Raw genomic sequence first — 12,612 nt, 5'->3', positions numbered from 1 at the left:
AAAGTCTCCCATTATTAAGAGAGGACCTTGTTTTATTTTTCAATTTGATCCCAAACTCTTGAGATAAATTGAGCTTGTGCCTTATTTAGAGCATATACATTAACCAGGGTCATGATTTTATTGTTAAATTCTCCTACTAATATTATATATCTCCCATCTACATATTTTATATTACTATTGAGTTCACTGGAGAATACAATTGCAACCCCTCTATTTTTTAATATTTAACAAAGTCGATATAATTATTGGATATTTTTGCGATTTTAATTTGACCTTGTTTTTTATACTCCAGTGCGTCTCTTGAACACAGCAAATATCAATTTGTTCTTTTTTCAAATATCGACACAGAAATGATATTTTCTGAGGTAAATTTAGATCCTGTACATTAAGTATTACCAATTTAATCATTAATCCCATAAAGAATGTCTTTCCCTTTTAATGCGTGCCACAGGTCCGCCAACACATAATACATAACACAACAAAACATGAAATAAATACATTGAAAACTAACAGCCTTACATATCCCGTATATGCAAGCCTGGTTCTGCATTTATCCCTATCTAGTGCGTATATTGGATGTCATAACTAGTATGGCGGTGAAGCTAGAGTGGTCCCTACAAAAAATGCTTTCTATAGTGCTGGCTATTGTAGTTTAAAATTTTAGTTCCCTCAATATTTCGGCTAATTATTTGGGAAAAATAAAATTGAATATATAAGAGGAAGAAAAAAGAATATTCCCATTTATAATAAATCTTTTATGATCCAAAAGTTAAAATACTTTATATTACTCCATCTGTTCTAAATAAAGTTATAATACAAGGTAAAAAAAAAAAGAAAAAAAAAGAAAAAAATGTAAAATTGTATTTCTTTTTCTCTGATCATATTCTTCTTAAAAGTAAAATGGTTACAGAAAATAAATTATGGGTTATATTGATCCACATTTTACAAATGTTAATGACATTTTCTTAAACTTAAAGACTATATGTAGAGATCTTATACTCAATTATATATGTATTCCAATTTTGTAAAGTAGAATGGAAAATTACAAAGAAACAAAATATTGGTTCAGTTATTAACCAATTTGATCATTAGTAGTATTAAAAAAAAAGAAGAAAAAAGTGAAGAATAAATTGTAAATTTCTTTTTCCTTTTATTTCCCCCCTTTCTTTTTCTTGTGATGTTTCTTTAATTCATTTAAGGTGAACTTCTATAGATATTCAATTATTCAAATAATCTTAAATTTAATAAATTATTTTTAAATAATAGTTACTACATTTTAGATAGTAAATTATCAATTGTTAAAGTGCTTCTATATTTCAATTTAAAACTTATGTGTGTTATATATCTAAAAGTAAGAATTGTATGTATTTTGTGTACTCTTTCTTTCAGCTCAATTAAGTGGTCTGGGTGCCAGGTCCCCCAGGTTTTAACCCTTCAGATGTAAACATTTCAGCTTCCTGACAGCCGCTAGAGGCGCTTCCCCGACCGCCAATGCGAAAATCGCATTGAGCACACAGAACGTCCATAGGAAAGCATTCGGCTCCACTCGGGAGTGGACATTGGAGACGGAGGAGAGGTCACCAGCGCCGAGGGAGCCTGGTGCTGTATAAAGGTAAGTGGCTGAAGGGGTTTTAACACCTTCAGCCCAGCGGGATGGGGACCCTGAGGATGGGGGGACCTTAAGGATTATAGTTTTCCTGACACTATAGTGATCCTTTAACCCCTTCAGGACAGAGTCAATAGTACACGTTCTGATCAAAACAAAATGTAACGTATAGAAAATACAGTTAGGATGGAATTATACATATGTATTAAGGCTGTTTGGCCTGTATTTGTGGGAGGGGCTTATTAAGTTACTTACCTACTTAAGGGAACCCCTTACCTTACTCCATACCATCCGAGGTCTAAATGATTTGCATGAGATCCATTTCCGGTTTCATACAGATCGCCATTTTGGAAAACACCTGTTCTCCACGAGGTTCTCCTACTCTAGCTGTTCCAGGCATGGGTCACGGGTTCCCGTTCAAACGGCTGCTTCCTAGCAGTCATTGCCATGGATAGAGTCCAGATACTCACAAATCCATAAGCCATGACCTACTCGTCGTGCCAGGCGCTGTCCCACGGCGTCTTCACGGGTCTGGTCTATACTTTACGTTTACAGTTGATTGGTTTCACATGTTTCATTAACCACTATGACTCTTTCGTACAAACCGTTCGTTCACTGTTTGCTTTACCGTACAAAATCCTTTGGTTACATTACTGGCATTCGTTTTTACAAACTCCCGAATGGGGGCCAACCTTTTCGTATGTTTCCTTTCTCTTACTCGGCTAAACTTTCGTGCACATAGATCACACGAATACAGCATGTCGGAAACACTCCACATCCTGACCCCTACTGGTCTTTTTCCATTACAACATACTCTCAACTATACAACTGTTCGTTAAAACATTTCTGCCAAACGAGTACCATGGGTCATATCATTGTCATTTTTGTTTGCAAACTCCCTAAAGGGGACAGCCTGGTTTCGTACGTTTTCACATTGTCTCAGCTACAGATAGCAAGGAACTCATACACGGCTAATATTTTGTACGCAGGATCACATGAAATACAGCATTTTCATTTAAATACAGCTAATATACTGACCCCTACTGGTCTCTTGTCATATTGCATGCGTTTAAAATTATAACAGATAGGTTCTGATGTTACATGGCTTTGTATTAGATTATTGCCATGTAATCTTATCTTAATACCTTGCATACTTTGTTATTTACAATCAATAAGTCTATGTATACGTATGCTTAAGGACACTGTTTACAGCTAATTTTCATTCAGTATTCCTCAATTATAGTATAATTATAGTTTCTTTTAATACCTAAATGGGGGATTAATAGAACGATACAAGTAGCTTGATTAGTGGGGCACTTTTGCTGTTTGACTGGTACGTTTCACACATTTTAGGTACAAGGATGGGATATGTTTATGTTAATTACTTCAATACGTTGTTTTATTCATTCAGGTCGCAGATACTACTAAAGCTACTAGTTGATTTATCAGTGCATAACCATACTTACCAGGTACGTACACCTGCATACTACAAACGCATACATTTTACCCACCCAGGTTCAGATACTAGCGTACTGGCAAACAGGGACCTAGGAGGCCAATAGGTCATTTCAATTTCTATGGCCTACAGGTTAGTGGTCCCACGAGGCCAACACCCATCCTCACTCTCGGAGTTATACACCCATTGGGCCAATCATAGCTAGCCGGCTCATATAGTAACATAGAGAGGGCCTTACCTGTCACTCCCTTTTCTATTTTTCTAGTTACAGTCACCGAGAGGCCGACACCCCGCCACTATGTTCAGTGGCCACAAAAATCCTCTTACGCCAACACATAGATAGAGCCTCTCAAGCTGCTGGGCATCTAGCAGGGCCTCACCAGTCACCAAACTTAGCATAATTGTTTTGCAACTTGGCATTAGGTCACATATGTACAGGTAATAATGGTAATCTTTATGTTATTTAGTATGTCTCAAGAAGGTGGTGAGGAACTCTCTCTACCCAGCACTCCGACTAGATCCAGCACACCTTCACGTACAGGAGATATGGCTAGTCCGGTATCAATCAGATCCTGGACTATCCCTCGCATTACTATCGAGCTCAGGAGACGACAAATCCCATACCCAGCTATAGCTATGAAAGCTGAACTGTTCAAAATACTTTGCACATCCACTGATGTGCAAATGAACATGGAGGCAGGGGAAGGCCCAAACAATGCTAATTCTGCCGATATTCATGCCATGTTATCTTCACTCATGACTTCCATGGGTAAAGTCAACTACAGGTTGGAGAAACTGAAATCATTTACTTTAGCACTGACAACATCTCAAAAATGCATCCGCCCCTATTTAACCCCGGATGCAGTGCTGGTCCATGCTCTTGTTCTCTCTCGCCTGGACTACTGCAATACTCTTCTCAGTGGTCTTACGTGTTCCCAGATTGCACCGTTGCAATCTATAATGAATGCAGCGGCAAGGCTCATTTTCCTGTCCGCTCGCACCTCCCAAGCCTCCCCGCTCTATCAGTCCCTGCATTGGCTTCCAGTTAGATATAGGGCTCATTTTAAAATTCTGGTGGTTGCTTACAAGTCATTACATAATGCTGCTCCAACCTACCTATCCTCCCTAATACACAAGTATGTCCCGTCAAGGCCCCTACGCTCTGCCAAAGACCTATGTATATCCTCTGTACATACTCCCACCTCTAACGCTTGCCTCCAAGACTTTTCCAGGGCTGCACCTCTCTGTAAGAATTTCACCCAGTCTCCACTCATTCAAAAAATCATTGAAAACTCACTTCTTTAAGAAAGCATATCAATTAAACTGTTAGCAGGTTTTCATCCCCCACCCTGCACGACTCCTCTCCTGCAACGGTCAAATATTACCTACTAAGCCCTCAATTAATACTTTTCTAACATCCTACTTCATAACCCTACTTTTACCCTCTGTGTCACTATACCCCACTCCCTCTAGAATATAAGCTCACAGAGCAGGGCCCTCAACCCCTCTGTTCCTGTACGTCCAGTTGTCTGGTTACAATTACATGTATGTTAGTCCACCCATTGTACAGCGCTACGGAATCTGATGGTGCTATATTAATAATAAAAAAATAATAATCCCTGAGTTTGTGTTAGCCTTTGGCATTTATAGAGATGTTGTTTGTCCTGTTTTCCTAATAGAAAAGTAAAGTGCCTGGTGCTCTCACAATTCGGGAATAGGACCAATTGGAGCAAACTTAATACAGAAATCTTCTGCAGACACTTTGCAGGTTTAAAGACACCAGCTTATGCATCCTGTATATCCTTTACTCATATGACAATTTTTTGTCCAAACTCAGTGGAGGATCACCCCTATGCTCCGGTTCCTTGCACCTCTGATAGAACATAGAAAACTATTAGGACAAGTTGGGGTGTTCTATTATCTTTTTCGGTAAATCACAAATCTGCAATAATTTCAATGTTGGTACGTGCAGTTTCAGTGCATGCAGACTGTTGCATATTTGTTCCAAGTGTTTCCGGGCATATGCTAAAACCATGTGTCCCAATTAACGTTACCCTTAACCTTAATTAACGTCTGTCAACATCAATACATTGTCAGCTTTACTATCTACACACCCATCTAGACATCTGGTGGATTTCCTAATCTCAGGATTTTCGGAGGGTTTCCATATAGGCATTATACACATGCCTTCAGGGAATCTTGAATGCCCAAACTTGCAGTGGAATCCCGTGGCTGTGAACACTCTCATAGCACAAGAACTTGCTTAGGGTTTTTTATTAGGGCCTTACCATTTACTGCATGGAGTACAAACCCCATCGGGATTGTCACAAGGAAAACCTCCCTCAAACAAAGACTGATCATTGACTTATCAGCAGCCCACACCTCTCCAATTCTGAGTTTCAACTCCCTGATTCTCTCTGAGGAGTTTTCCTTACAGTACGCCATCATTGACTATGCCATTACAGCTATCATTTAAGCGGGGGTTTAAGCAAGACTGATATCATCAACTCATTTAAACTACTACCAATCCATCCCACACTTTGGCATTAAATGGGAAGGCAGTTACTATTTCTTTTCACACTTAACTTTTGGATCAAAAAGTAGCCCAAAAATCTTTGACATTTTTGCAGAGACTTTATGCTGGTTGTTACTAAACATATCCAGATGCCCCACAGTCATCCATTATCTATATGACTTTTTGTTGAGCGAAGAAAACACTTTTCCCCCAAGAAGCCTCAGGGAAGCCAGTGGCCTTTTTGAATACTTGGGAATCCCAGTATCCCCTAAGAAAACAGAAGGCCCAGACACTATCATCACTTTCCTAGGCATCCAACTGGACTCTGCTTCTATGCAAGCAAGCTTAACACAGGACAAAATAGGGAACATACTCACTTGCATCAATCACTATCTTCTAATAGGTTAATGCAATCCTAAAGAGTTACATTCCCTATTAGGTTCCTTAAATTTTGCTATGCGCATTATACCACAAGTCCGCACTTTTATCTCCAGATTGCTTTGTCTTTTTTCACACTTTTTTAATGACGATAATCGACTGACCCTGGATACCCAAGCCGCAGCAGACCTACTTATGTGGCGTGTAACGGATCGACGGGCACCCCAACTGGGTACCTCCATTGAAGGATGCTCCTAGCACTTCCTGTACATGATAGTACAATACTGTTACAAACAACTGGTATACACACTGAAAGTTAGAGAAATATATGCTCACAAATCAGCAGCCTTTTAGACGCTATGGCTCTGAACGTATGTGCTTGCTGTGCTTTTAAGGTAGCAACAGTGACCTTCTTCTTTGTCCCCTAGCTGAGCATAGTTCCATAGAATTGCAGCTAAGTACCTCTGGGAACCAACCGGGAACCACAAAGTCTTCATGCTGATTTTAGTTCCAGGGCATTCGCGGCTAAGTGCTGTTGAAGTCTGTTTGTGGTTTTTGTCCATGCGAATGGCCGCCAGAGAGCTAGCGTTCAGTTCCATTTGAGCGAAGGGAAAGTGCCGAACCAGGGGAACCAGGGGGACCAGGGGAAATAAAATATTCAGCGTCTTTAACCCCTTAAGGACACATGACATGTGTGACATGTCATGATTCCCTTTTATTCCAGAAGTTTGGTCCTTAAGGGGTTAAAGTAGCTGACCTGGCCCATAATCGATGGGCAGGAGGCCATCCTCCACACTCCTCCAAACATTCGTGTCAAATGTCTTTAAAAAGTAAAGTTTAGCACATATACTTCCTAAACTTATGTTTCAATCTATGTCCATTCCACTTGTTGTATCTAAAAATATATTGAATGAGTTTCAAAAAATATTTAATCATTTCACATGGAACTATAGAAAACTGAGAGTAGCATTCAATATACTATCTTGGACCATGAAAGAAGTAGGTTTGGGCTTACCAAATATAAACAAAATCCAAAATTCCATAATGTTGGCTGTAATGGACCACCTGGCACCCCGACTGAGTACCTCTGTTGATGGATGCTCCTAGTGCTTCCCGAGGGCTCCAAGCACTCTACTTGAAACCATAAGCACTGCAGACCCAACGAACCTCCGCAGCTTGGTTGGGGTCTCACCGTCTCCTACCCACCCTAGACCTACAACAAGGATCCGGGTTCCAGTGGGTGAACCTCTCTTTCCCCAGAGAGTGAAGCAGGAACAGGAACAAGCTCTTACAAGAGCTTAGTGATTATTCAAGGGAGTATGAAGAGCATAGCAATCCCTTGTAGCAGATTCCCCTAATAAGAGGCAAGACTCTAAATTGAGGGTGAAGTATAACTCGTTTAATGAGCACAAAGGCCCTGATCTGGGTGAACAACATATCCAAAAATCACCCAGATCAGAGCAGGGGTTCAAAGGTTTTAGGGAAGTCACATTTGACCGACCGCAAGCATGGCTTTCATGCCCAAAATAGTTAAACAGATTTAGGCTGTGCGGCCGGTCTATCTTCTCCTCTCTCCTGGAGATACTTGGCTTAAGTGGCTTTGGTAACTTAATTATCTCCAGGTACAGGAAATATCTCTGTAAATTCAAAAATTGTTACAAAAACCACATAAAAATCCATAACTCATATAATACAATGTTTAACCTATATGTCCAACATATCCCCAGATAGCTTGGATCTGAGCGCTCAATATGTCCAAACAGCGCTAAGCTCTCACAAATACAGTTGGATAGCCATGTGGTTAAAATTGTCTCTTTTGACCATCTGCAAGCATGGCTTTCATGCCCAAAATAGTTCCACAGATTTAGGCTGTGCAGCCAGTCTATGTCCAATGTTAAAAGTGCCCTATAGTACCAAGAAGGGTGTGGTCAGACAATAGCAAGGCCTGATGAGAGATTGAGGAGGGACAAAGCAGCCAGTTTCAACTGGTCAGGCAGTATCCCTGGGACAACGCCCCAATAAGACAGTAAAAAGTGGGAGGGGAAGAGGCACATTTTCCCATGGAAGTCACTTTTTAGCATGTCTTTTTGCAGGGCCCATAGTCACAGGGCAGGAGGCTGGCAAGCAGGCCCCTCCAAAAACTCATGGCATACTCCCAAAAAAGGGAAGTTTGTCACATTGGCACATATAGCTAACTGGTGCAATAAAATTCAATATTCACAGTGGCTAGATTTGGAAAATGATGCTCTTAATAAAAAGGATGCAAGAACTATTCTCTGGTTAAAAGCAGCTACGTTTGTATTAGAGAATCCAATTCTAAGAGATCTGAGCCTCATGTGGAAAAACTTAACCATTTAGATGTGTTGGAATTACTGCTAAATAATAATAAATCGAAATTATGGATGGATAAAGGAATTACCTATCTATATCAGATAATACAGGAGCAAGAAGTGTTATCATTTAGTGAACTTTCTAAAAGGTTCATCCTCCCTTTAAACAAATTTGATAACTATTTAAGATTAAATCATTTTGTGGAAAAGGAGATATTAAAGTTTGAAAAGAACAAAGATAAAAAAAAATAGAAGCCGCACTTCGGCAACATAGAACAAAAGACGGGAAAAGTTTTGTATATTATTAACCAGAAAGTACTGTCCTCTGCATTGCCACAGATAAAGAAGTGTCAAGACTGGGGGGCATTTGAAATAGATGTTAAGTATTGAATAACAGCTATAAACCTAGACTTCAATGGACAGGCGAATTTTAAAACACACAGGGACTCTTTCTGGCCACAATAGTGATGGAAAAGTTGTTTCAAGGGGACTAATACCTGGACTGTGGCATGCCGGAGGGGGATCCATGGCAAAACTCCCATGGAAAATTACATAGTTGATGCAGAGTCTGGTTTTAATCCATAAAGGGCATAAATCACCTAACATTCCTAAATTGTTTGGAATAACGTGCTTTAAAACATCAGGTATGATGTTGTATCGATCAGGTAGTGTGAGGGTTACGCCCGCTTCACAGTGACAGACCAAACTCCCCGTTTAACGCACCGCAAACAGTCCTCTATATACAGAGTAAACATGGCTCCCTCTATATACAGAGTAACATGGCTCCCTCTGTATACTGTGTAAACATGGCATAGTGTGTACAGTGTGTGTGTATATTGTGTGTATAGTGTGTGCATAGTGTATGCAGTGTGTGCATAGTGTGTACAGTGTGTGTGTGTAGTGTGTGTAGTGTGTGTATAGTGTGTATAGTGTGTGCAGTGTGTGTATAGTGTATATGCAGTGTGTGTATAGTGTGTATGCAGTGTGTGTATAGTGTATGCAGTGTGTGCATAGTGTGTGCAGTGTGTGTATAGTTAGTGCAGTGTGTGTATAGTGTATGCAGTGTGTGCAGTGTGTATGCAGTGTGTGTAGAGTGTGTATAGTGTATGCAGTGTGTGTATAGTGTGTGTATAGAGTGTGCAGTGTGTGTATAGTGTGTGCAGTGTGTATAGTGTGTGCAGTGTGTATGCAGTGTGTGTAGTGTGTGTATGCAGTGTATGTAGTGTGTGTGTGCATAGTGTGTACAGTGTGTGTATAGTGTGTACAGTGTGTGTGTATATTGTGTGTATAGTGTGTGTATATTGTGTGTAGTGTGTGTATAGTGTGTGCAGTGTGTGTATAGTGTGTATGCAGTGTGTGTCCCCAAGCCCCTAGTCACACAACCAAATAAAAAAGCCCCTACCTACCCCCCTCACCCTAAAAAATAGTGAAGGGGGAATAAAATTACTACCCTGTAAAGTAAAATTCAACTTACTATTCAACGTCTTCTTCTTCTAAAATCTTCATTTTTTTAGCCCCAAAAAAGGCCAAATAAAAAGCCATCATACCCGTCGAACTTAAAAATAAAATAAAAAACCCGAGCACAAAAAAAAATTAATCCATCTTCACCCATGGAGGGCTCCGTGTCAGTGTTTATCAGGGATCCTTAGGATAGGTGTCAATCCATATCTGCCAAGTGACCCTATGTAGGGGGAACAGTCCCTATTCTGCTCTGTGTCAGTGTCTGGGGGGAGTATCTGCAGTAACACAGGGTGTCTGGAGGGAGTATCTGCAGTAACACAGAGTGTATGGGGGTAGTATCTACTTGTAACATTTATATGCACTAAAAAAAAAAATTGAAAAAAAAAAAAAAAATGGTTGCAGCTTCCGAATTAATCTAAAATGGATGCTGTCCAGTAGGTGGGAGGGTCTGCTAGGGAGGGTGTGCTGCTGATTGGCTGTAATGTGTCTGCTGACTGTGAGGTACAGGGTCAAAGTTTACTCAATGATGACGAATAGGGGGCGGACCGAACACCGCATGTGTTCGCCCGCGGTGGCGGACGCGAACATGCTATGTTCGCCAGGAACTATTCGCCAGCGAACAGTTTGGTACATCACTAATAGCTATCCATCCATTTATACATTTAAATTACAACTGGTAAGAAAATGGAGAAGCGAAGTTAGAATAAAACTTTACAGAGTTATTTGAACAAACAAATGAAAAAGGTTATGGACTAAATAATGAATTTAATTTGGAGGCGTACAAAAGAAGATGGTCCCAATGGTATCAAAAATAAAATAAAATATGGAGAGAAATGATTTAGCCTCTTTAGATTTAAATTATGGCTATAAAAAGTTAGAGAGAGAGGGCGGAGTGTGGCTGCTGCAGCGACTGGTCGCACGTTCTCAACCAAGACAGCCCAAATCAGACGATAAAATCTACTTACTCGCACCCACAGTGTTTAGGGGGACCCCTCTTGCTAACAAGACCAAGATGGGAAGCAAAACCAAGAAGCCCAGACCAGATAAGCCCAGCCCGGGGCTCACAATCGGGGATCTATGGCGGCAGGCACATGGCGGGTCAGAAAAAGCTGCGGTTCTCACAGCACTAAGGGGACACTCACCTTATTATTTTGAAAATATGCCCCTCACCGTCTACGCTGAACTCTTGAGGAGTACCCTGGCATGGAGGAAGTCGCTCCAGCCATTCACTGTGCTCCTGCAACAGAAAAACGTCTGCTACCAATGGAAGCTCTCCCGCACATTGCTGGTGCATCAGGGTGACACTCTGCACGCCATCCACAACCTTTAAGAGGCTGCGGGAATACTGCCATCCCTGGGAATACCCCCAGATACTCTCGCCAGGGACATTTAGTCTAAGCCGCCGCTCTGTCACTCCTCAGACCCTGCGAACATGCCCCCTTTTGTCCCACGACAGCACACCCCTGATTCTTATGCGGCTGCAACCACCTGAATATGTGCAGCTAACAACCGGGACTCACCTGGATGCTAACCTATTCTGACTTGTGTTAAGTCCAAATCATTTTGTTTCCTTATTTCAAGGCTCTAAAGTTTAATATAATTTTTATGTATGATTTTTGTTAATTTTCCCTATAACAGCAGGCTTGCTACTAATGACTTGAACCAAACCTACTGTGTGACTCCAACTGCAGGGGCAGACTAGTAATGAGTCAGGAGTTCTCAGAGTCCCTCAGAGATACCCTAGCCGACCCTTACCCCCACCATAACTGTAATTGTGATGACAATCGGGGAGCCCAGTTCACATTCCCCTTTTGGCTTCTGGAGTAACAAATCATTCCTCACACCGAGTCAGGGATACCAACGCTGAAATACCCGAGAGGATTATGAGGACTAGCACCCCACCTCCAGCCTATTAACCACAATGAGATGTCCCTCCAATTGCACCACCACTCAGGTACCTCCCTGGTTTAAGCCTGTATACTCTGTTCTATCTTACGATAACCCAATAGGTTATACTAATTATACACATAGCGTATGTGTCTCCGCAACTCATGACGCATTCTAGCTCATCACGTTTCTTATAAAATAAACACAGATTAAAAGTTTAAGGAGCACAATCAAATTATTGAACTAACCATATGAGGTGACCTCTCACAGGTACTCCAGTACCTCCTGTTTCGGTCTGCCTAATTACATATAATTGTTTGCAAGGGTCAAGTCCTGGGGGGAAAAGTGTGGGAACTCACCCGAGATCCCCCCCCCCCAAAGATACACTTGTATGCATAGACACACACACACACGCACACACACACACATACTGATGACATTCGTGCGCACACACTCTGACAGGCTCACACACAAATACACTTACAGACAAATACTCACTCACAGACACACACACAGACAAACACACTTACAGAAAAACAAACACTCACAGACAAACACACACTCACAGACAAAGATGCATACACTCACAGACAAAGACACATACACACACTTCCAGACACTCACAGACAAACACACACACACACACACTTCATGACACACACACTTCCAGACACACACACTCACAGACAAACACACTAACAGCCACACACACATAAACTCATACTCACAGACACACACACTCCCTGAGAAAGATACATACACTCACAGACAAAGACACATACACACACTTCCAGACACTCACAGACAAACACACACACACACTCCCAGATACACACACACACACTCCCAGACACACACACACACTCCCAGACTCACACTCACAAACATACATTTTTGCAAAATGCTTAACAAATGTCCACCCAGCCTCCCTATCATGAGAGCTGGCGTGGACTTGTCCCGGGGGTCCAGTGTGGCTAAA

The sequence above is a fragment of the Pelobates fuscus genome, chromosome 9 (assembly GCF_036172605.1).
Source record: "Pelobates fuscus isolate aPelFus1 chromosome 9, aPelFus1.pri, whole genome shotgun sequence".
Lineage (NCBI taxonomy): Eukaryota > Metazoa > Chordata > Amphibia > Anura > Pelobatidae > Pelobates > Pelobates fuscus.
Note: the sequence above shows the minus strand (reverse complement) of the source record.